The sequence below is a fragment of the Crocodylus porosus genome, unplaced genomic scaffold (assembly GCF_001723895.1).
Source record: "Crocodylus porosus isolate Cpor-Errol unplaced genomic scaffold, CroPor_comp1, whole genome shotgun sequence".
NCBI lineage: Eukaryota > Metazoa > Chordata > Crocodylia > Crocodylidae > Crocodylus > Crocodylus porosus.
In genome coordinates this window covers 35,209,954-35,232,968 of record NW_017728947.1, presented here as the reverse complement: position 1 = coordinate 35,232,968, position 23,015 = coordinate 35,209,954, and the positions used below count along the sequence as shown (strand labels likewise).

Sequence of the window (23,015 nt, the reverse complement as noted above, 5' to 3'; positions counted from 1 at the left end):
AACCCTGGAACTCACTGGCAGTTCCAGCAGCCCACCAGGGTCACTGGGGCCCCCCTGCACAGCGCAGAGTGGGGTGATAGCCCCAGCCTGGGCCCTGCTGCCCCCTGCTGTCCCGTGCTGCATGGGGGGGCTCTGCCAGGAGGCCCTGGAGCCCTCACAGCCCCTGCTCCTGCTGTAAGTAGAGCTTTTCTTTTTAAGTGCGGGGGGGCAACCATTTGGGGGCTGGGGGTGCAAGTGGGGAATGGGGCTAGGTGGGGTATGGGGCCAGGCTGGGCAGCAATCCAGGGGGATGGGGGAGCAAGCAGAAGGTGGTAGCCCCTGCGGGGACCATTTGGCCCCTGTGGGGGGGCTGTAAACCCTATGATAGAGTCATAGCCCCTGTGTGGGAGCTGTAACTCCTGTAGGGGTCTGTAGCCCCTGTGGGATGGCATAACCATTGGCGGGGGGGGCTGTAACCCCTGGGGGGGGCAGCAAAACATATATTCATGTATTCATGAATTCATGAAACATGTATTTAGAATTCACGTTATTGTTATGATAGAGACACTGGTAGTCTTCCAAATTGCTTTAACACTGTAGATATAGCAACAAAACATTGCCCAACTGATCACTGTCTCTCTAGTGCTCTTTTGTTTTAATTGTGGAGGAACATCTATTTTGGGGTATTTTACAGAGTGACTTTGGGATTTTTTTATCAGGGCTTTTTCAGTTTTCCAACAGGGAACACCAGAATTCCTGCTAGGGAGGCCAGTGGCAGGACCCTGCCTGCTCAGAGCTGGCACCTTGGACCCAGCTGGAGGTGGCTGAACTCCTGGCCAGTTGGGGCCAGGAGGACATGCTTTGACAGTTCAAAGCACGCCACCATGCCAGGAACATTTTCCAGGTGATAGCTGCCCAGATGGCCGGGCAGGGGGCACATGTGGCAATAGTGCTTCACAAAGGCCAACTCCGCAGTCACAGCCCACTGGCAGCTGGCCCAGAGGGGCAGATGCCTCTACTGGCTCTGCAGTCCCCATCTGGGTCTGGCAGGTGGCAGCAGGCCACAGCCAGGCAGCAGCCCCCACTGCCAGACTGCTGCAGTAGGTAAGCAGTACAGGGAACTCTCCAGACTGCTTCAGCAATCCAGCTGGCACAAGGGGTAGTGTCCCCAGGTACCAGTTGGCTGGGCCCCAGAAGATCCTGAGAGCAAGTAGCCCTGAGCTACTTGACAAGGCAGCTTTTTGTACTGCTGGGGCCATCACAGGTGCTAGCCTTGGGCTCTAGCTTCCCCTGGCTGCGGATCTAGGAGGAGCCAGGCAGCTTTATTTTGCCCCAAGTGGCACAATTTGCCCCACACCAAAGTGCATGTCTGGACATGTGTGCTGAGGCAAAAAGCCCCGACTCAAATTTGCACCACTTCTATTTGAACAGATGCAAGCACATATGCCTGCCTGTGTGGATGTGCCCATAGAGTAATTCAAACAGCCAAAGCTGCTACAGATAATAGGCAGAGCTCTTTTTCTCCCTCATATCAACAGCTGGCATTATTCTGGTAGGCAGAAAGGCTAGTGGGAAGGAGAGAATAGGAAAATCCAAGCAGCTCTAGGAGACTCCATCTCTTTCTTCCCTTTCCCCTCCTGTGAGGAACACAAATGACTTCTCTGCTCCTCCCCTTCCCTTTTCTTTCCCAATTCTCCTTGCAAGACCCAGTCTGAAAGGAGAAGGGGACCATGCTGCAGATGCTTTTCCTGGACCTTGGAGAGGGGCATAGAAAACCACATGTGAGGTTGAGGAACTAGGCATTAATTTGGTAACAGAGACAAATGGTTACCAAATGGTTAGCAAATGTCTTAAACAAGGTCACCTAAGCCATTTGGGTTCAAGATGCATGCTGCAATTTGATAGAATAAACCCATTCTATGCTGTTTTTAAGGGTTTTATTAAAAAAAGATAAACAAGCACATTACTAAGCCACACTGTAGAATTTTCATTTGAACTCAATCAAGCTAAAACAATGCAGTGGTCAAATTGAGGTCATGACTAAGACTAAATCAATAAATCAGTTGGTTCAAATTTTCCAATCTCCAGATTAATACACTAGCTTATTAAGCCAAATTACAAGTTTAATATTTAAAAGAATTAAGTTATGCTAAACTTGTCTTGAGAGACATTACAGAGGATGCAGATTCCTTTCCATTTTAGACCTCAGCTGGGGCTGCAACTAATTCAGTGTCAACCTAAGTTGTTGGAAGATAGATAGTCATAGAACATAAATGTTCTTCAGGCCTAACAGCCAGATTTTATTCTATCCCATACGTGTGCAAGTGGAGGTCAGAGCCTAAGTGTGATTCTATTCCACTCTGAAAAATGGTTAATGCAAAAGGCAGGTGGTCCTCCTCCTCACTGCTTTTTTCTGACTCAGCCTCATGAGTAACAAAAGTAGATGCATTAATGGATTTTCAGGGACTGGACATGGGTAGAATAGAATCAATTTAGGCACCAAAGTTCACTTAGACACCTAACAGGTAGAACAGAATCTAGACCTAAATGTCCATTCTGGTCTCAGACTCTTGTCAAGGAAGTTGTTCACTGCAGAGGAGTTTTACCTTCCCACTGAGGAGAGGCAATAGCCAGCACAAAATTCTACTTGATAGAAACATATGCAGCTGATAAGTGAACTTACCACCACATCTCTTCCCATAACAGTGGATTTCTCTTCAGGAAGAACAGAACTATGAATGTTTGCAGAACTCTGCCTTTTCACTACCTCTTCAAATCTCTCTGTCCTTGCATGCTACTCAATGCTCTTCTTAACTACATTTCCCTCTTCAAATAACAGCCTTTTTTATCTACTTTAGCACAGAACTCTTGAATAGCATGCCTACTACTTACCCTCCAAAAAATGACTAGACCAGTGGTTCTCCATCTTTTTAGACTCAAGGGACCTTTCATGAGGCACCCCTTGGAAAATACCAGCTTTTACCTTTTGCTCAACTTTTACTTTTCATCCATTTTTTTGACTGAAAAACTAATAGGGCAATTCTGCCGCAAAGAACTCAAGACAACAGTTGGTTGGAATGTTATGGATATTATGGATGCCTCTTGTAAACTTCTGGGTTTATCTTACGAATCATATGCAGGAGTTTGTACATCTAACAGTGCTAATATTGCATAGTGACCTTGAGAGGATCTTGTGCTTGAGAATTGCTGTTCTTGACAAATTCACTGACAGTGTAGGATTTCTTCATAGGAAACTACTAAGGCTCCAACCTCCACCCATAACACACACACACAGAGTAATGAAAAATAACAAAAGTGTGACAGGCTAGCTGGCAGTGACTTAGCCCAGGGGTTTTGAAAGGGTAAAAGATGATTGGTGGGTTTGGGATTCCCTTTCCTCACCAATCAGGCCCCAGAGACTCACCCTCCATGTCCCCTGATTGACTCCTTGGGTCACCTGGAAGGGAATAAAAGGGGCACCGTGGCCAACTCAGGGGAGACCAGTGAGGGACTACAAGGAAGGAGCTTCAAAGAGCTGGCAAGAGCTGGGCCAGTGGGGTGGGAGCAGTTGCCCCAGAAGCACCTGAAGGACTGGGACCTGCAGGCAGCAGCTGGACCCTCAGCAGCATAGCATGCAGCTAGCAGGAAAGGCTCCCCGCTGGGCTCCAGGATCTCCTATGAGAGGGTGTGGGCAGCAGGAGAGGCTCCCTATCTCCAGCAAAGATCTTAGCAGCCACCTGAGAGGTTCCCAGCTCTGCTTCCAGCTCCCCCAGCAAGAGGCCAGGCAGCTCGATGTGAGGCAGGGGCTCCAGAAAAGCCAAGATCCCTTGCAGCTTGGCACAGTACCAGCAGTGGTGACTGTGTGGTAGAGTTTCTGCCTCCCACATGGAAGATCTGAATTCAAGTCCCATTTGGGGTGAGTGAAGTAACAGGGAGAAATTCTTGTTGCAGTGGAAAGGAGTTATTGTGTTTTCCCCCTTTCTCCTTCTCCAGGTACCTAGGCCCTATATTCCATGTTATTTGACATTTTGTATTTTGTGCCTTTTATATTTCACCAACCAGTATTGTTTGTTCTGCTCTTTGTGTTTTATATTTTGTTAACCCTGTCTTTTGTCAACTGGATGAATATGTGTATAATTTAAGTGTCTAACCTTTGTTGAATCCTACCCCCTCGGGGCGTTGTAGTGTCCCCTATACCCCCTGGTTTATACTGGTTATGTTCCCAGTACTGTTCTCTCATTAAAAGGTATATGGTTAAGTCCCCATTGGTGATCTGGCTCTGCTCTATAGGGGGAGAAGAGTCCCTACACCTGCCACAGTGCTTGTGCACCTGCTTTGATCCCTTCAATTGGAGAGGGGGTACCTCTTGGAGTACCACCCAGGTTACAAAAGAATTTGAAGTAAAAATGGCTTTGCCAAAGCAAAAGTAAAAATAAAGAATTTCAATATCTGCTTAAATTATTGGGGTCCCTGATGTGTATATTTGTAGTTATTATCTTGACCCAGACTTTGGTCTACATTCTATTATACCTAATATATGTTTAAGTCAACTTAGGTGTCTAAGTTAATGACTCTACCCCATTCCAGTCCCTGAAAATCCATTAATGCATCTGCTTTTGTTACTAATAAGCCTGAGTCACAAAAAAAAACAATGAGGAGAAGAGGACCACCCACCCCAGAGGGGTTTACATATGCCACGCCAAACCCTGCATCCTTGTACCCCAAACCCTGATACAGGGCAGGCAAGATCCAGAGCATACTACCTTGGCATATGTCAGGAGGGGAAAAATTGACCTAAGCCCTCAAGTTCTGATTTTTCAGACTGAATTTCAAGGACCTGCAACCAGGGAGAGGGTCCTTTGGGGGCCACAAGCAGCCACAAATACCCTGCTTATACCTATCAACCTCATACTCAGCCTCAGAGATGCTACTCAGGCCTGTACAGCTGCCCACTTATACCTGCTAGCTTACTCTTGCCAGCCTCATAGCCTCAGAGATGCTATCCAGGCCTGCACAGCTGCTGGCTTCTTACCTCCTAGGGCCTCCATGGTCTTGGCTGCCCCAAAATTAAAACAAGAAAGAGAAACGGATTTTCACCAGACCACTCAGTCATCCTCACAGACACTACCCGGGATCCAATCAAAGCACAGGCTACAATCTGGGGCTTTGTGTGGCATGCCAAAATCCCAAAGAGTTTTCCGCATGCCATGCCAAGCCCTGCAAAAGTCAGGTGAGCCCTGGGGTTTCTCACCTTCAAATGTGTCACAGGGTAAAAAAAAGAGGGCAGAGGCCTGAAGCACTTTTTTTCAGACTGAACAATAGGGCTCTCCAGCCACCTAGGAACTCTCAATCTTTTGGCCAATAGCTCAGAACCCACTGCCCTGAGCCGCACATCAGGTAGAGCATCAGCCTGTTGGCCAAAGTTCAAGTATACCTACCAATATATACACACCCTGCCCTCCACTGTGGGGTTTTGGCATGCCATGCCAAGGCCCAGATTGTGGCCTGTGCTTTGAGCAGAGCACTGGCAGTGTCTATGAGGATGAGCGAGTCAGTCTGGGCAAAACCCCTTTTTTCCCCTTGCTTTAATTTTGGGGCAGATAAGACAATGGAAGAAAGAAACCAGCAGCCCTGCAGGCCTGGGTAACATCTCTGAGGCTGAGCATGAGGCTGGCAGATATAAGCAGGGTGCCTGTGGCTCCTTGTGGGCTTTTTTTGCTAGACACAAGGCCCTGTCACAAGTTCTACAATTTTTTTTTTTTTTTCATTCATGGGTTGTGTGTATGTATGCATGGCGGGGGTGAGGAGGAGGGAAGGATGGACATGCCATACCAAGCCCTGCATCTTTGCACCCCGCAGCCCTGAAACGTGGCAGGCAAGCTCTGGGGCTTCCCATCTTGGCATGTGCCACGGGGGAAAAAAGCATCCAGAGGCCTCTGTTTTCCCACACAGAACTAAAAAGCTCTCAAGCCAGTCTAGAGCTTGAATCCTTATGCCTTATAGTACAGAACCTACTATCCTAAGCCTCACAACAAGCCAAACCACTGGCCTGCCTACATCTTGTTGACCAAGCTACCCCCATACTGGTATATATGCCACCTTCCCCCCAAATATACACACAAATCCCACAAATGAAAAAAAATTAATAATTACGTAACCTGTGACAGGGCCCTGCCATGCCAAGCCCTGCATTGGCATGCCATGCCAAGCCCTACATCTTTCCAGTCCACAGCCCTGGCACACATCAAGTGAGCTCCAGGGCATCCCACCTTGGCAAGTGTCACAGTGAAAAAAAAGAGCCAGTGGCCTCAGGCACTGTTTTCCCAGACTGAACTGAAGCGCTCTCCATCCAGCCTGAAACTCTCAACCATCAAATGACCAGCTCAGGACTCACAACACAACAGACTAAATACACACCCTACCTACAACCTGTTGGCCAACCTACCCCCAGACCAGTATACACATCCCCTGTCCTACTCCATATACACGCGCATACCTCAAGAATGAAAAAAAGTAAAAATAACTACAGAACATGTGAGGTGCTGTATCCAGCAGAAATGGCCCACAAGCAGCCACAAACACCCCGCTTATACCTGCAGCCTCATGCTCAGCCTCAGAAATGCTACCCAGGCCTACAAGGCTCCTAGCATCTCTCCTGCTAGGGCCTCTGTGGTTTTGGCTGCCCCAAAATTAAAAAAGGAAACAAAACGGGTTTTGGCAGGACTTGACTCACATGTCCTCAGAGACACTGCCAGGGCTCCAATCACAGCACTGGCTACAATTTGGGACTCAGCATGCACAGCGTTCCCCTTCATCAGAGACACTTTGAGTGTTCTGATTGAATCTGGGACTCAGCATGGCAAGCTGAGTACTACAGCTTTCAGCCGTGGAGCCCCGGCACTGGTCCACTGGGTTCTGAAGCCCATTGCAGCTTCCCATGTGTCAGAGTGAAAAAAAAGTTTCCTTGTTCCCCTCCAAGGTCAGACATGTCACCTGATCCTCTAGGTGCAAACACACACTTGAAGAAACAAACTTCAGTAATCCAGTAATCCAGCACACAAACTCCCGAACCACAAAACAGGACCAGCTGCCAAACATTCCTGACCTCCCTGCTCACAGTAGTGCCACACACACATAAAGACATATGAAATCCACTACCCCAAGACTTAAAAAAAAAAAAATCAGTGTCCTGAGGCCGGATGCTGTGCCCCACAGGCTGCTAGAGGCCACAGACAGCTAGAACCAGCCCCCCTTTCCCTGCCAGCATGATGCTAAGCCCCAGAGATACAACACAAGCCTCCAGGGATGCTGGCTTCCTCACTGCTCAAGCATCAGTTGTCTTGACTGCGCCAAAATTTTAAAAAATCAAATAAATTTTAGCCGCACTGACTTCCCCTTCCTGAGTTCCCCTTCCTTCCGTGTGCTCTTGCATGTGCCTAAATCTGGGGCTCTGCTTGGCATGCTGAAATGCTGAGCCCTTCAGCTTTTGCCTCCACAGCCCTGGCACTGGTTCAGTGGGTTCTGGAGCCCATTGCAGCTTCCCTTGTGTTTGGGTGGAAAAAAGGCTTTCTTGGGCCCACACCTCCAGGCTGAATCACTGGGTCCACTCCCAGATGGCTGTAAAAGCTTGGACTAAATTAAAAATAACAGTGCCTCTTGCACAAAAATGCAACACAGTGGCTGGGGCAAGACTGGGTTGTGGTGGCAAGTCTGCCACAAGAAAAATCAAGTCTCCGCTATGGTTGCAACCCATTAGGCATAAGAGAAAGTGGAGCTTGCGGCACCCAATACCAGACCCGTGCCATAAAATGATAGTAGTCATGATAACAGTCCTCAACCTTCTACCATACCTGCACCAAAAAAATTAAAATGATGGTTAAAATTATTGGCAGAGACCTGACACACACATTACATGTATATAACAAGACTTGGAGATCAAGCTAGAAAGCCAAACAGCCTAGGAGGATCTACAAACTACATGTAAATCTCAATAGAGCTAAGTGTGAATAAAGGAAACAAAAGAACTACAATATCAACTTCACAGCAAAGCCTTTAAGAGGCAAGAAGCCAAAGTGCACTGAAAACATGACAGTAAATATATCCTGGTTAATACATTTCCCCTTTGATTAAGGCATATTTCCCATAACAAACATCCAATATCCATCTAAAGTTTTACAAATGTCAAAATATTTATTATGCTGAACAAGTGTATTTTCCTGTATTCTCCTGAAACTCACACCTAGTGTATCCAATGGCCTCTGATCTTCACTATCCCCATAAGCCATTTGATGCAACTATTTATTAGGCACCATTGTTAAAATAAATACTGAAAGATAGTATTCTGTGATTAGCTTCCTAAAGATACTTCATTCAATCAATATCCATCCCATTTGATTCCAATTGATCAAAAGCTTGCAGACTTCACACACACACAAACAAGATACAATTGTAATATGTTAATTCTGACCTTGCCTGCTCTATTCGGACTTTGATTAACCAACTATCAGGAAGGTATACTTTGAAGCTATACAATTAAAACAGTATAAGAATAAGCAAGACAGAACTGCCAGCAAGGTGTGCAGTCCAGAGAAGATCAAAAAGCCATCCTGCATCCAGGCAAAAAATGAAGAAACCATACTCTGTGAAGCAGTACAGGAACCACTTCCTGCCTGCTTGGGTAAAAATCTCCTGCAGCTAAAATAATACAAGGACTGTAATAGCTCCTTTATTGAATATTAATAAGAAGTATTTTGTTTTTCTGTCATTCAGTTTCATAGCTTGATGGTAGTTATTAAAATAATAAATTAATCAAACAGGTGTTGTGTCAATTCTTAAAGCACTAGGTTTAGAAATTCAGTTTCTAAGTGCAAAGAATTCACAACCCTCCTGCCGTGAGCCCAGCACACAAACGCATGAGGCATACAAGACCAGGCCTGCTGCCTTCCCAAACTCTCTGCCACACCTGCATCACATTCACAGACATACGTATTGCACACTACTACCCCCACACTTTAAATAAATAAATAAATATTTCAGTGCCCTAAGGTAGGGCCCTCTACTTCCCAAGAAGAGGTCACAGGCAGCCACAAACCTCCCTCTTTTCCCTGCCAGCAAGCTGCTCAGCCCTAGAGATACAAAAAAAGTGTCCTTGACCATCCTCACAGACACTGCCAGAGCTCCAATCAAAGTACATGCTACAATCTGGGTCCTGGTGGGGCATGCCAAGCCCTGCATCTTTCCAGCCCACAGCCTTAGCACACATCAGAAGAGCTCTGGGGCTTTGAACTTTGGCATGTGTCATGTGGGAAAAAATAGGTAGACTGCTGTTCTTGCTGACTGAACTACAGGGCTCTCCAGCCAGTCTGCAACTCTTAACCTTTTGTCTGACAGTTCAGAAACCAGTGCCCTGAGCCACACAACAAAGGATCTGCCCCCTACCTACAGCTGGTTGGCCAACCTACTGCCATACCAATATACATACCTACCCCAACCTCCACACCCCACCCTACCCCATACATACACACACATTTCACAAAAAAAATTTTTTTTAAATGATGGAACCTGTCAGAGGGCCCTGTGTCCAGCAAAAAGGGCCCACAAACATCCAGAAACACCCTACTTATACCAGCTAGCCTTATGCTCAGCCTCAGAGATGCTACCCAGGCCTGCAGGGCTGCTGCTTTCTTTCCTCTTAGGGCCTCCATGGTCTTGGATGCTCCAAAATTAAAAATGGGGAAAAAACAATTTTGGTCAAACAGACTCGCCCATCCTCACAGACACTGCCAGGGCTCTGATTGAAGAACAGGCTACAATCTGGGGCTTGGTGTGGCATGCCAAGCCCTGCATCTTTCCACCCCACAGCCCTGGCCCACATCTTTCCACCATGCAGCCCTGGCACACACCCAGGCAAGCTCTGGCTCTCCACACTTTGGCATGTGCTGCGAGGGGGAGGGGGGAAGTTTGGAGGACTCAAGTGCTGTTTTTGGTGACTTAACTACAGGTCTCTCCAGTCAGTCTGCAACTCTCTACCTTCTGGCTAATCATTCAGAACCTACTGGCCTGAGCCGGACAACAAGCAGAACAACCACACTGCCGACAGGCTATTAGCCAGCCTACCCCCATACCAGTACACGTCGCCTTCCTACCAGCAGCCACAGGCACCCTGCTTATACCTGCCAGCCTCATGCTCAGCCTCAGAGATGCTACCCAGGCCTGTAGGGCTGCTGGCTCCTTACCTTCTAGGGCCTCCATGGTCTCAGCTTCCCCAAAATGAAAAAAAGAAAAGAAAAAGGGATTTTGGCCAGACCGACCCAGCCATCCTCAGACACTGCCAGGGCTCCTATCAAAGCACAGGCTATCATCAGGGGCTTGGCATGGCATGCCAAGCCCTGCAGCTTTCTACCCCGCAGCCCTGTCACATGTCAGGCAAGCTCTGGGGCTTTGCACCTTAGCATGTGTCACAGCAGAGGCCTCAAGCACTGTTTTCACTGGCTGAACTACAGGGCTCTTTAGGCAGTGTGCAACACTCAACCTTCTGGTTGACAGCTCAAAACCCACTGCCCTTAGCCAAACAACAGGCCAAGTCACCACCTGTTGGCCAACCCACAGCAGCATACACGCCACTCTCCCCCCTTCCCCCTCCCCTCAAGACACACACAAACAAAAGAACATATTTTAAATTATAGGAGCTGTAACAGGGCCCTGTGTCCAGCAAAAATTTGAACATAGTGACAGGACTTGAGAAGAAGTAAAAAAAGTGACTAAAGATAGCTTCTCTGTGAGTTCTGTCAGCATTTCCCATGGCCGTTCCTCCTTCTGGCTCTTTGAACTGGGAAACAAGCATTTCCCCTAAGAACCAGAAGTTCCTAGAAAACTTTTATCCTCAAAAGACATCACTTAAATACCTTAAAATATTTCCTCATCTTTATTTCCCTATTTTGTTCTCGGGGAGCATGTGCATTGTTCAGGTTATTTGTTTCCCCCAGACAGACAACCTGTCTGACAATTTTTGGTGCTTTTTTTATCTTAATTATATTCAAAGAAGACAGCAATATACATATTCTCCTAGTCATATTTCCTCACCTGTTCCTTATTTTATTCAAGAGGGAGAGACATAGCCCCTTAGCATGAGATTTCCTCTTGCTTGAAACCTGATAGATGCTTTACCTTGGACATAGTGGCTACATGAGACGCTGACTGCGCAGTAGTCCGTGACTACTATGCAGTAAGGTCACATGGCAGGAACTGTAACATGCTGCTATTGTGCAGTAGTCATGAGTGTCACAAAAAAGCCATTCCTTGGTGCAACTGTACAGTAACTCCAGTTATTGCATAGTCATTTAGCACTTGTTTATACAGCAAAGAGAAGGGCTTAGGAATAGATGAGATTGTTATTAGAAATAGATAGATTGTTATTTGTTTTTTCCTTTGGAATGCAATCAGCTATTGTTTAAGGTTTAAGCTATTGTTTAACAGATATGCATGCTAAAATCATCTCTGGTATGCAGATAGCTATTGTCTAATGAGGACCGTTCTTGATACCTAATCAAGCCATAAATTCCCTACTGATCTTTTGACAAAGTCATATGACAAAATACAAACATACATTCATACCAAAAACCATGACTTACGCAAAAATGAACTTAGCTTGAAGATAGCTGTGAATAGAGACCAAACATTTTTGCACACATATTTTCCCAAATCCAATTTGGGAAAACACATGTATAATACGTCATACCCCCACAATGCTTCCCCCCTCCCCCAATTAATCACTCTATAAAGGATACCCATGACAGGGTCAAACATTATTTCAAAGCCCCCTGGCTGGAGAACTATGAAGTCACTGCAAAGGCAAGCTCCCTAGCCAGGGGCCAATAGGGTCATAGGAAAGCAGAGCCAGAAGGAATCTCATACGATCATCTAGTTCAGCCCCGTGTTCAGGACAGAGTCATTCCTGACTGAACCATCCCAGTCAAGTGATTCGCAACACAGCTAATTACCTCTCAGTTAGGGTGTTGCAGTGTCTTGAGATCCTTTCAAGGGGTGCCACAGGGTCCTACAAATTGTTGGTACAATTAAGTGTGCAAACATGATTCACAGGATAAACCCAGAAATATAAGCTCAGAATCCATAGTGTCAGAAACAGTCTGACCTAATGTGGTCTTTCTGAGTTCTTTGCAACAGAAAAATTGCTGTATTCTTTTTTACTCAGACAAAAATGAGTGAAAACAAAAAGCTTGTATTTTCTGTGGGGTGCCTTCAGTATAATGAGGGATGCCTGGAGTCTAAAAAGATTGAGAATCACTGGTCTAACCTTTCTAACCTGGTCCTGAAAATGTCCAGGGATAGAGATTCCACATCTTCTTTAGGTAGCCACCATCATCATAATGAAAGTATGTCACATACATGAAAAAAAGTTTGTTTTGAGCCCTGCAAAATAGAAACAATTTGAGCATTTCAAAAGTTCTTATGATATTCTTCTTCAAATATATTTCAACCAACTCTGTCCGTTTCCCCAAGTTCCCCAAAGATCTCCCTGGATAAGAAGGAAATATTAAATATTCATAGGTTATACTTATTCAGGTCAGAATCAGGGACTAGAGCCTAATGTCTACAACAGTTCCACACTTCCCTATATACTCCCATAAAGAGTTATCCTGCAAGGACAAAGAAAGTAACGTCACTTATATTAGATGACTGTAATTTTTTTAAAAATGAAATTTTCCATATTACCATTTCTGTTACCCTTGAAACTTCACATTTTGACAACACGGACAATTTTTTAAATAATATTTTTATTAAAACAAGGTTGTTGTTTTTCATCAGCTTGAATTTAATTGCTCTCCCCACAAGACCTGAAGAATGTCCTGCATTACAAAGCTTGTCTGACTCTGTTCCAACCATGAAGTTGGTTCAGTAAAAAATATCACCCTAAGAAAGACTTGACTCACACATTTGCCAAAAAAACGAAATCTTTGATTAAAATCAATGCAAAATCCCCAATCTACCACTAGATGGCACTAGAGACATGTAGAAGTGGCTGATGTGATTAAATGCTGGGGGTGTCAGGACAGCAGCTCTTAACTGAAGCTAGAGCATACTGGGTGCATCTATACATGCGCTTTAATGTGCATTAGCCTATTTTAATGCACATTAAAGCATCACTGAAGAAAGTGCTATTTAGTTAATGCACATTAAAATAGGCTAATGTGCATTAACAGTCGCTTAAAAACTGTGCTCCTTAATGCACATTAAGATAGGCAAACTTATTTTCCTAGTACCTCACAATGGAGGGTGCCTATACATGAGCGCGGAGCCTGCTCTAACATGCTGGAGAAAACTTGATTAATCAAGTCTGCTGGAGCATGGCAATGTACCATGCTCCAGCAGCCTCCTGCACCTCATGTATCAGCATCCCTGTGCTTAAAAATGGCAGCAGGGGTGCTTGAACTAAAGCTCATCGAATGAGTTTAGTTCAAGCACCCCATCTGCCATTTTTAAGCATGGGGATGCTGATACATGAGACACGGCAGTGCTTTAAATTAGAGCGGCTCTTAGAACTGCTCTAATAAAAGCAATGCTTCACATCACCCCCAGAGCATGTGTAAAAGCACTAGATCTAATGCACATCAACTAAAGTGCATTAATGCATGTGTAAATGCATGTGTAGACACACCCACTGCCAGGCCACCAGAACAGCTGCGACAGGTCAGAATGTTTTTTTTAACTCTTATTTGAAAGCTCGGGGTTTACCTAGCAGGTCATGTTTACCCACCGAACAGTGGCAACCCTGCATGCCACCCTCACGAGGCTCTCAAGGCAGCCTAACAGAGGAGCCCTGTGCTAAGGGCAGGCTGAGTGACAGACAAGCAGGGCAGGAAGGGAGCTCAGGATCTCCTTGGCAGGATCATCCCTCTCTCAGCCCTTTGCAAACTAAGGCAGAAACCTTCTGCCTGTGGCCCCTTCTCCCTGAACCCTGGTGCTCCTTCCTCAGGGCTTCGGGAGGGGGGGCAGTGATGGCCCCCCCAACACACACACACACACACACACACACACACACACACACACACACACACTTGCAGTATTGCCAGGTTTCAAGATTTCTGGCATTTTTCTTAAAGCCTACGCTTCAGGAATGACACACTTAGCTTTTTCTTTTATATATATAAAAAAAATTAAGAATATATAGATATACAGATAGTTATATATAAAAGAAAGAGCTAAGTGTATCACATTTCCAAAGCGTAGACTTTAAGAACAATTCACGAGAGCTGGCAACACAAGCCAGGGAAGCCCCCAGGACCCCCCGGGCGCTGGGCGCAGAGCAGCCCGCAGTCAGGCCGCGCGGGAGGGGCCGCTGTGGCAGGGGAGCGCCGCGCACCTCCAGCCGCAGGGGGCGCTGCGCGCAGCCAGGAGGCTTTTTCTTGCTGTGAGCGGGGCCCTCTTGCTGCTGGTGCAGTTCCTCGCCCTGCGCCCAAGGCGGAAGTGGTGATCGGGGGGGGGGCTCCGCACCGACTGCGGCGGTCTGGCCGGGTGAGTACCGGGCGGGACGGCGGGCGGGAGCGGGAGGGGAGCGGAGCGGAGCGGAGCGGCCGCGGGGGGAGGTGGGTCCCAGCCCCGGGCTCGGCTAAGGTTTCGCTTCCCCCGCGGGCCGGGCCCGGCCCGGCCCTGCCCTGCCGGGGGGCGCGCAACTTCCGTAGACCCCGCAGGCACAGCGCCGCGGCGGGTCGTGCCCGGCCTGAGGGAGCTTCGCCTCTGGGCTGCGCGGGAGGCTCCGGGTCGGGCCCGTCCTGTGTGCAATAGATCTCTCTATATCTATATCTATAGCTATAATAATGTATCTGTAATGTATAGCATATTAACATATAGGGTATATAATATATAGTGTGTATATAGTGTGTATTTGTATCTACATGTTGTACAGTATAATATCTATCTATAATGTGTGCATGCATGTATCTATATATTGTATGTATACAGGGCATTCATAAAGTCCTTGTGCACTTCTAAACTTCAATAACTTAGGTTGTAGGTATGATAAAGACAGTCCATAAACAGCATTTTAAAAGCAAATTTATTAAAGTTTTAGGACAACTAGAGTCCGCAGTGCTAGACTTCAACGTATTCACCATCCATCATGATACAGTGCTCAATCTGATCTTCCAACTCCTTGAAAACATTTCCCAGTTGCTCCTGAGTTACTACACTAATTGCATTGGTGCAGAATGTGGTTTTGACAAGTAAACTACACTTTTAACTTGTCCTCATAAAAAGAAGTCCAATGGCAACAGGTCAAGTGAACAAGATGGCCAAGAAATTGGTCCACCTCTGCCTATCCATTTCTCTGGGAAAATGTCATTTAGGAACTGTCGTACATTCAGAGCATAGTGACACTGAGCTCTCTCTTATTTAAGGATAAATTCATTATTACTGATGAAGTGTAGCATTGTGTATTCTAGTTGTCCTAAAACTTTAATAAATGTGCTTTTAAATGCTATTTACAGATTGTTTCTATCATACCTACAACCTAAGTTATTAAGTTTAAAAGTCCATAAGAACTTTATAAAGACCCTGTACATATATGCCTAAATGTGACTTCACCTAGTGCTTAAGCTGCGTAAAGTAGTGTGAATATAGAGAAGAAACACTAACAGTCATGTCTGAGCTAGGCACTGGGCAGTGTTTCTCAACCCATGGGTCACGGGTGGCACAAAGGTGGGTGGCAAGGGTACATGAAAGGCTTGTTGACAAACTTTAAAAATGGATTCTCTTTTAAAGGAGAAAAGTGTGGTTTTTCCCTTGCGTGCCCATCCCTGCTGCCCCATGCACTGGGGAGCTGGGGGTGGGGGGCAGTGGGTTGCGACTGAGGGGCACTGGGTCGGGACTGGCCACCAATGGGTCCTGGTACAAAAAAGCTGGAGAACTGCTGGACTAGACTAGACCTCTGGCGGTCCTCTCTGGAGTCCCTGCAGTGACCTCTTTCATTTGCAGGCAGCTGTGCTCCCTTTTTGTTTTTGCCCCATTTTTAGTTTCTGTTCTTTTGGTTGCCAGGACTCAGGCAGGCCACAGTGGGGCAGGGTGTCCCGAACACCCTGTGTTCATCTCTGACCTCTGGGGTGAGTTTGTGCACCAGTGCTGCCATTAGGTGGTGGTTGTGCAGCCAGAAAGCTGCCCCTCTGTTTTGAGGGCTGGGGTCTGCCAAGTCAGTCGTTCTCAACCTTTTTCTCTTTTTTTATTTTTATAAGGCTCATGTTGAAGGCGAGTTTTGGTTGGTTTTCACCTTTTCTGACTACAGAGAAATGCTAAAGCCGTTCCTTTTGCTGCAAGGAACTTGGAAAGCCCTCTCCCGATCAGATTGTTTTTGACCAAGTTTAGATTATGGATTTGAACAGAAAGATTTGGATCAAGCTGAACATGCTTCAGGCAGGGGTTGGCTGCCCTAGATGACCTCTGGAGATCCCTTCCAGCTGGACTTCTCTGTGCTTCTCTGACACTGTAGATCCCTGTTTGAAAGCTGTGAGTTTATCTGGTCGCATGGCATGGCATGGCATGGCATGTTATGCTGGCATGGCATGGCATGGCACCTTGCAGCAAAACAATCTCGAGGCTCATCAGCATGCCATTTCCCCCTGGCTGAGAACTGCTGTGATAAGGACTAGATTTGATTTTAAGCAGAGTTGAAATTTGTTGTAGATGTGGAGCCCCTTCTGGTGACTTCTGATGATTGACTTAAAAGCCGGTATGCTTTTGTAGGTGCGTAGAATATATGGGTGGTTAATGCAGCTAAATGGAGCATTTCAACAGGCCTTGTGCTGAAGGAATCAAATGACAATAGAAACAGTGATGAAGTATGTGAATTCAATATAAGTCGATTTTCACCTTTTATGCCAAAAAAAAAAAAAGCATCGCAAGATGTAGTTTAATATACCGTAGAAAAAAATTGCATTTTTTTATCTTAGTGAAGCAATAGAATTTGTTTCCATGGCAGTCAGTGGAAAAAAAACAAAACTCTTGCCCATGCTACATCTGTGCTATGCCATAATATTGTAAACTAGCAATGCAGTATGCTCTCAAAAGTATGCTACAAACTGTTCAGATATATAAGTTCCAATCTGTGAAATGTCTGGAGGTAAGCATAGTCTGCCTTCAGTTTTGTGAATTTCCATGAATCCAAGCTGTCCAGAAAATTACTTCAGTTGTAGCACAGTGGTAGGCAGTTGTCAAAGTTAATATCAGAACTTTATTGCTATAATAACCCGTATAAACACAATACAAGGCCAATAATGTTAAAACATGTCAAATAGAGAACAGAGACTGTTTAACAATGAATGCACAATACACCCCTTCATATTCAAGAGCCCAAAACATTTTACAAATACAAATTAAATTTTGAAACTACTGAATGAGGTAAACCATGACCCTGCTTTAGAGATGACAATATGCATGTCCATAGCAGAGCTAAAAGTATAAGAGTCCTCATTTCAGCCAATTGTGCAGCATGCATATAGTTCAGTGAGACTAGACACCGACTTACATTTAAGTCAGCAGCATTTGTTGTGCAAGTAAAGCTATCGCCTGCATATGCATCTGTGAATCAGTCTAACAGACTTGGCCCTTTCATTTCCTTGGTCCGTAGGATCTGTCTACTCCTGCTTTCTGCACTTCCTCAGTATTTATAGCATGCACATTACAGTAGTTTCTGAAAACCTCATGCTCTTTAAATCCTCACAAACCTTGTATTCGGTCTTCCTGTTTTACAGAGGAGAGAGCTGAGGTTCAGGGAGAATCAGTCGTACAGGAAGTCTGTGGCAGAACAGAGGACTGAACCTAGCTGTTGTGTCCAAAGCTAGCAGTCCATGGCCTTTGATTACTATGTGCAGTCCATTTAATTGATACAGTTCTTAAAAGCATTCTTTGTGAAGCTAAGAAGTATTTCACCTTAATTATAATCTGTTGATCCTATGTTTAAAATTAAGTTATCAGATGTGGGTTTTTTTCTTTGTTATTTACTACCAATGTAATGCTCAAGGCAGTTTAAACTATATTCTGAAGAAGAGAAATACTCTTTCCTTCATATTCTGCTTTGGATACCAATTGCATTTTTCTTCATATTTTGCCTCCAATTGAAAAAATGTTTCATGTGTAAGAAAAGCCCTGTGGTGGAATATTTTTTGAGATTAGTTGGAAGACGCAGTAGTTTGAACATCCAATAAAATTCAACTCACTCTGATATGATAAACATAACTTAAGCCCACAAGGGAAAGAGTATGTGCATAACTGAGTGGCTCCTATCTTGTCTCTTAAGTAACACTAAGTACACAGTTACTTAATCATAAAAGTATGTCACCATTCTCTCCAAGCAAAAGAAACCAGCTAAAAAGCTTCAGAAATTCCCAAAGGCCTGTTATACCCATCACCAATGATTTATAGCTGCACTGAAGTGTTAAATACTTCATTATTATTATTATTGCTCTTTGATGGGTTTCATATTCAAAGCAGATACCTTTTCTCCATTTTCAGAGTCTCACGTTGATGAGATAAAAAAATTAAATCGTAGCTGTTGCCGAACAGACTTGGGAGATTTAGCAGGCATTGCTTATGGTTCAAGAAAATGTATGAACAAAAAATTACTGTCACTAATGGCATTACAAGAAAAATGAATAGTTTCTTGTAGTTTTAGCTCTGGTTGAATCTAATATTGCTTTTTGTTTCTCTAGCACCTTCCAGCTGAGGATCTCAAAGCATTCTAAAAATATGAGTGTAAACTTGCAACACCTTATCCTATTATCCCGAGATGAGGGAAATCTGAGACGCAGTGAATAAGCATCTGACCTTGACAACACTGCTGAGCACAGTGCTTATTAGTGGTGAGTATTCTCTTTGATTAATGGGCCTGGTAGTGAGTGTTTACCAGATTGAATTTTAAGTAAGTTGTTGGAAGTTGCACAATAAATCCATGTCAGATTCAGGAATTAGAATGGCATTTTCTGGATCCCCAATTCCACCTATGCACATAGGGCAAAATGCTGTTAAAAATTCTTCCCAGAAATAATTGTATTCCTTCCTTGCACTGATAAGGATGTCCCCTACTGAGAACACTCTAGATGAATGATTATCAACTTTGTCAGACTGTAGGTACTCCTTAGAAAATGCCAGTTGTTAGCTTTTGCTTGTTTTTTGACTACAGAAAAATAATAGAGTGGTTGTTCTTTTGCACAGAACTCAGATCATAACAGGTCAGAATGTTTTGGACAGGATGAATTCCTATTTAAAATCTCTAGGTTTGCTTTACATGCCATGTGTAGGTGTTTGTAGATGCCTATAGCAGCTAATATTGCATGGCACCCTTTAAAAGATCTTGTGGCACCCCAGTTGAGAATTACAGCAGTAGATAGACTACTGTGATGAAAACAAAAGGGTAAAATTTTTGTTTTGTAACTACAAATAGGGAGACAGTGTTGTCAATAATCTGTATTGGTTTTCTTTTACTCCTGCTTTCCTTGTACACAAAGGGGATAAATAATGCTAAAACATCTCTTGATAATGTCTATTGCATTTAGTATTTAAGTTTAAATTTGTTATACTGTCTAATGCATTTTGTGTACTGTGTCTGTAGCCACACAAGTTGTCACCATTATGTAGGGACTGGCAATAAGCACTTTGATGTCCATGCCCAACAAGGTGTAGAATTAGAATTAATTGTTACTTCCATCTTTTTTTCTCCCCCTAGTCAGTCTAAAGCAGGGGTGAGTAAAATATGACCCATAGGCCGGATCTGGCCTGCAGAGGAATTTTGCCCAACCCACGGCGGGTCCCTTGGTCCCACACAGCTCGGGTATGAGGGGCAGCCTGAGCCATTGCACCTGTGGCTGGTCCCACTGCCCCCCAGGCACACAGCAAGGTAGGGCTGACACAGTGGTAGGCCTCCATTTCCGGGCAGCTCCAGCAGCAGCATCTCCTTCCAGCTGCTGCTGCCAGACTCGGCCTTGCTGCCCAGACACTTGCCCACCCACCCCACACCAACCACTGGAGGCAGGACCCGTGTGGACAGGACACTGGGCCAGGCACTTGAGATGGGGTCCTGGCCTCACCTGACCATCCCCCTCCCAAACACCACTCCCTGCCTGCCTGCAGCCCCTTCCCACATAAGGAGTTTTGGTGAGCTGTTATGTTGGGGTAGGGGGGAAGTGCTTACCTGGCCTGCAGCAGCTCAACAAAACTCCCTATGTGGCCTGCTTGCCCAAATAATTGTCCATCGCTGCTCTAAAGCACATTCAGATACTCTTTACGTGTTTAGGCACTTATTTATGTTGACAGGATTCTGGGTGCAAAAGGAATCCCAGAATGCCTATGACATGTACATTAAAGTTGGAAAACTTAGCTTAACTTGGAGTTTTCTTTACTGTTTTACTTAAAGTTTTTTTTTTTTACCAGGTTATAAAAGTATGCAGGTCAAAATACAGGTACAATAGCTAACATTGCCAGGTACAGTAGCTAACATTGTGATTAATTTGAATTTTAAATGGGATTATTTGAATCTTTATTGTTAAACATAAGGTCTGATGCTCACACTAGAGCCTGTTCTTCAGGTCTGACTGAGAACATCCTAAATTAACCTCATTGCTTCATAATGCAGAAGTAGAAACTGTTCCATGGCATCAAATTACCTAGTGCTTAAAATTTCTAATGCAGTTCGATCATAAATAGTGATGCCTCTTAGAGACCTTAACTATACCTTGGGCTTGCTTAGTTGCAGGGTGTTCCAGCATTGCATTTAGTAATTTTGGTATAAATTATGACAAGAAAGTTGTTAGAAAAATCCTGTCCTCCCATTCTACTTGGAAAACACCTCTTCATGTATTGTCACATAAACTGTCCCCTTGTACAGAGATGCCACCCCCAGGGCCAAAGTGGCTCACAGTTGGGCAAAATGAGTGCCTCAGTCTTGCATGCTAGTTAAAATCATTGAGTGCATCCACACATGCAAGCATGCAGGCTTGCAGCAGCTTAAATAGAAGCAGTGCAAATTTGAGCCAGGGTTTTTTGCCTCAGCACATGTGCCTGGACATGCACTTTGATGTGGGGCAAATTGTGCCACTTGGAGCAAAATAATCCTGCCTGCCTCCTCCTGCATCTGCAGCCAGGGGGAGCTAGAGCTCTAGGCCAGCACCTGTGTTGGCCCCAGCAGTACAAAAAGCTGCCCTGTCAAGTAGCTCAGGAGCTTCTGGGGCCCAGCCAACTGGCATCTGGAGAAACTAACCCAGAAGCAGCCGTGAGAGCTCCCTGCACCCTCTACCCACTGCAGCAGTGTGACAGTGGGGGCTGCTGCCTGCTATGACCTGCTGCCACCTGCAATACTATGTGGCCCCAAGGCTACACGCCTGCCAGACCTGGATGGAGACTGCACAGCCAGTAGAGGCACCTTCCCCTTTGTGCCAGTGGGTAGTGGCTGCACAGTAGCCTTTGTGCGGCACTACTGCCATGTGTGCCCCTGCCCAGCCACCTGTGCAGCTGTCACCCGGAAGATGTTCCCATGTAGTGGCCTGCTTCAAAGCTGGGTCCCAAGTGCCAGCCGTGAGCAGGCTCTTCTGCATGGGTCCTGCCACTCATCTCACTAGTAGGAATTCCAGTGTTCCCTATTTAAAACCTGCAAAATCTCTGAAAAAAGTCCCAAATTAACTTTTTAAAATACCCCAAAATCTATGTTCTTCCACAATTAAAATGAGAGAGATGTATCAGCTGGACAATGTTTTATTAATATATTGACAATTGTAAAGCAACTTGGAAGCCTACCAGTGCCTCCATTTTCATAGTAAAATAAATTCTAATAATCTATACAGTTTGGCATTAACTTTGGGTTTCTCTGTTATGGAAAAATTAGAGCTGCCCCTACCACCTTCTCTCACGAGGATGTGTGCTGTTGAGCAGCACTGATATACCACTGTCCTGCCCCAGCCCTCATTCTGAACCCACAGCTTACACCATGACCCATTTCCCTCATTCCTGCCCCACAGGGCCAGGAATGCGGGTGAGGAGTTTTTGGGGGTTTGTGGGCATGGAAGGGGCTACAAGTGGGGGCTGCTCAGGAGGGGTCAGTCCCCTGTCCCCCACAGGGTGTAGACCCCCTGCACACCTAATGGACTGCTCCCCCACAGGGGTCACATGCCCCTCACAGAAATCATAGCAGCTGGGGCCTGGGCTCTGTGCCAGGGAAGTAGGGGGTGGAGGTAAACTACTGAGGGTGCAAGAGACCATGGGGAGGCAGCTTGGGAGGGGTGGGTCCACTGGCCGCCCCTCCCCCCCCGCATGGCTCTAGTTCAGCCCCCTGCTCAGCCTGCAGCCGGTTGCGGCCCACTGCTTGCCTCCCTGCTCGACTATAACCCAACCCCCCACTGCGCTCCAGCCCCCTGCTCAGTCCATGGCTGGGTGCAGCCCTCCCCTCACTGCTCTGCCTGAGGCCAGGTACAGCCCTCCAACTTGCCTCCCTACTCAGGTACAACCCCCCAGCTTGGCCTGTGCCTGGCTCAGCTCCAGCCCCGCCCCCCCCCTTGGCATGTGGCTGGGTGTGCAGCCTCCTCCTAGCCTCCCTGCTCAGATCTCTGCCCCTGCTACCAGGTATCCATTCAGCCTCTACCATAGCACACTGCTTTGGCCTGGCTCAGCACAGCGTGGGGCTGTGTGTTTTCAGGCAACTCTGGGCTGTCACCCAGGGCTGCTCATGGGGACCGCTGGCCACACCAGCCTGGGTCCTGCATGCACAGAAGCACCCTGGCTGGATGGTGGAGGGCTCATGCAGGCAGGACTCAGGCCGTATGGCTGGCAGTCCCCACAAGTGGCACACAGCCCAGGCTGACAGCCCAGAGCTATCCAAAAGCACACGGCCCCCTGAGCCAGACCACAGCAGTGCACTGTGGCAGAGGCTGCATGGATACCTGACGGATGGGGCGGAGCTGTGCCGCCCCCTGCTGTAAAGGGAGGCTGTGCCACAAGGCCAAGAATGTGGCTGCTGTTGCTGGTAAGCTGCAGGGGGGGAGGGT

At 46.1% G+C, this 23,015-nt stretch overlaps 1 protein-coding gene across 2 annotated transcripts in view; it reads left to right on the top strand.

The window, feature by feature from the left end:
- The first annotated feature begins 14,439 nt into the window (after positions 1 to 14,439).
- Positions 14,440 to 23,015, top strand: part of TRAF6 (TNF receptor associated factor 6) — a 35,752-nt gene continuing 27,176 nt past the window's right edge. The window contains exons 1-2 of one of the 2 annotated variants that reach the window (XM_019552109.1): positions 14,440 to 14,511; positions 18,696 to 18,845. The gene's annotated coding sequence lies outside the window, so the exon portion shown is untranslated. The remainder of the gene's footprint in view (positions 14,512 to 18,695; positions 18,846 to 23,015) is intronic. The other variant, XM_019552110.1, reaches the window with a different exon arrangement.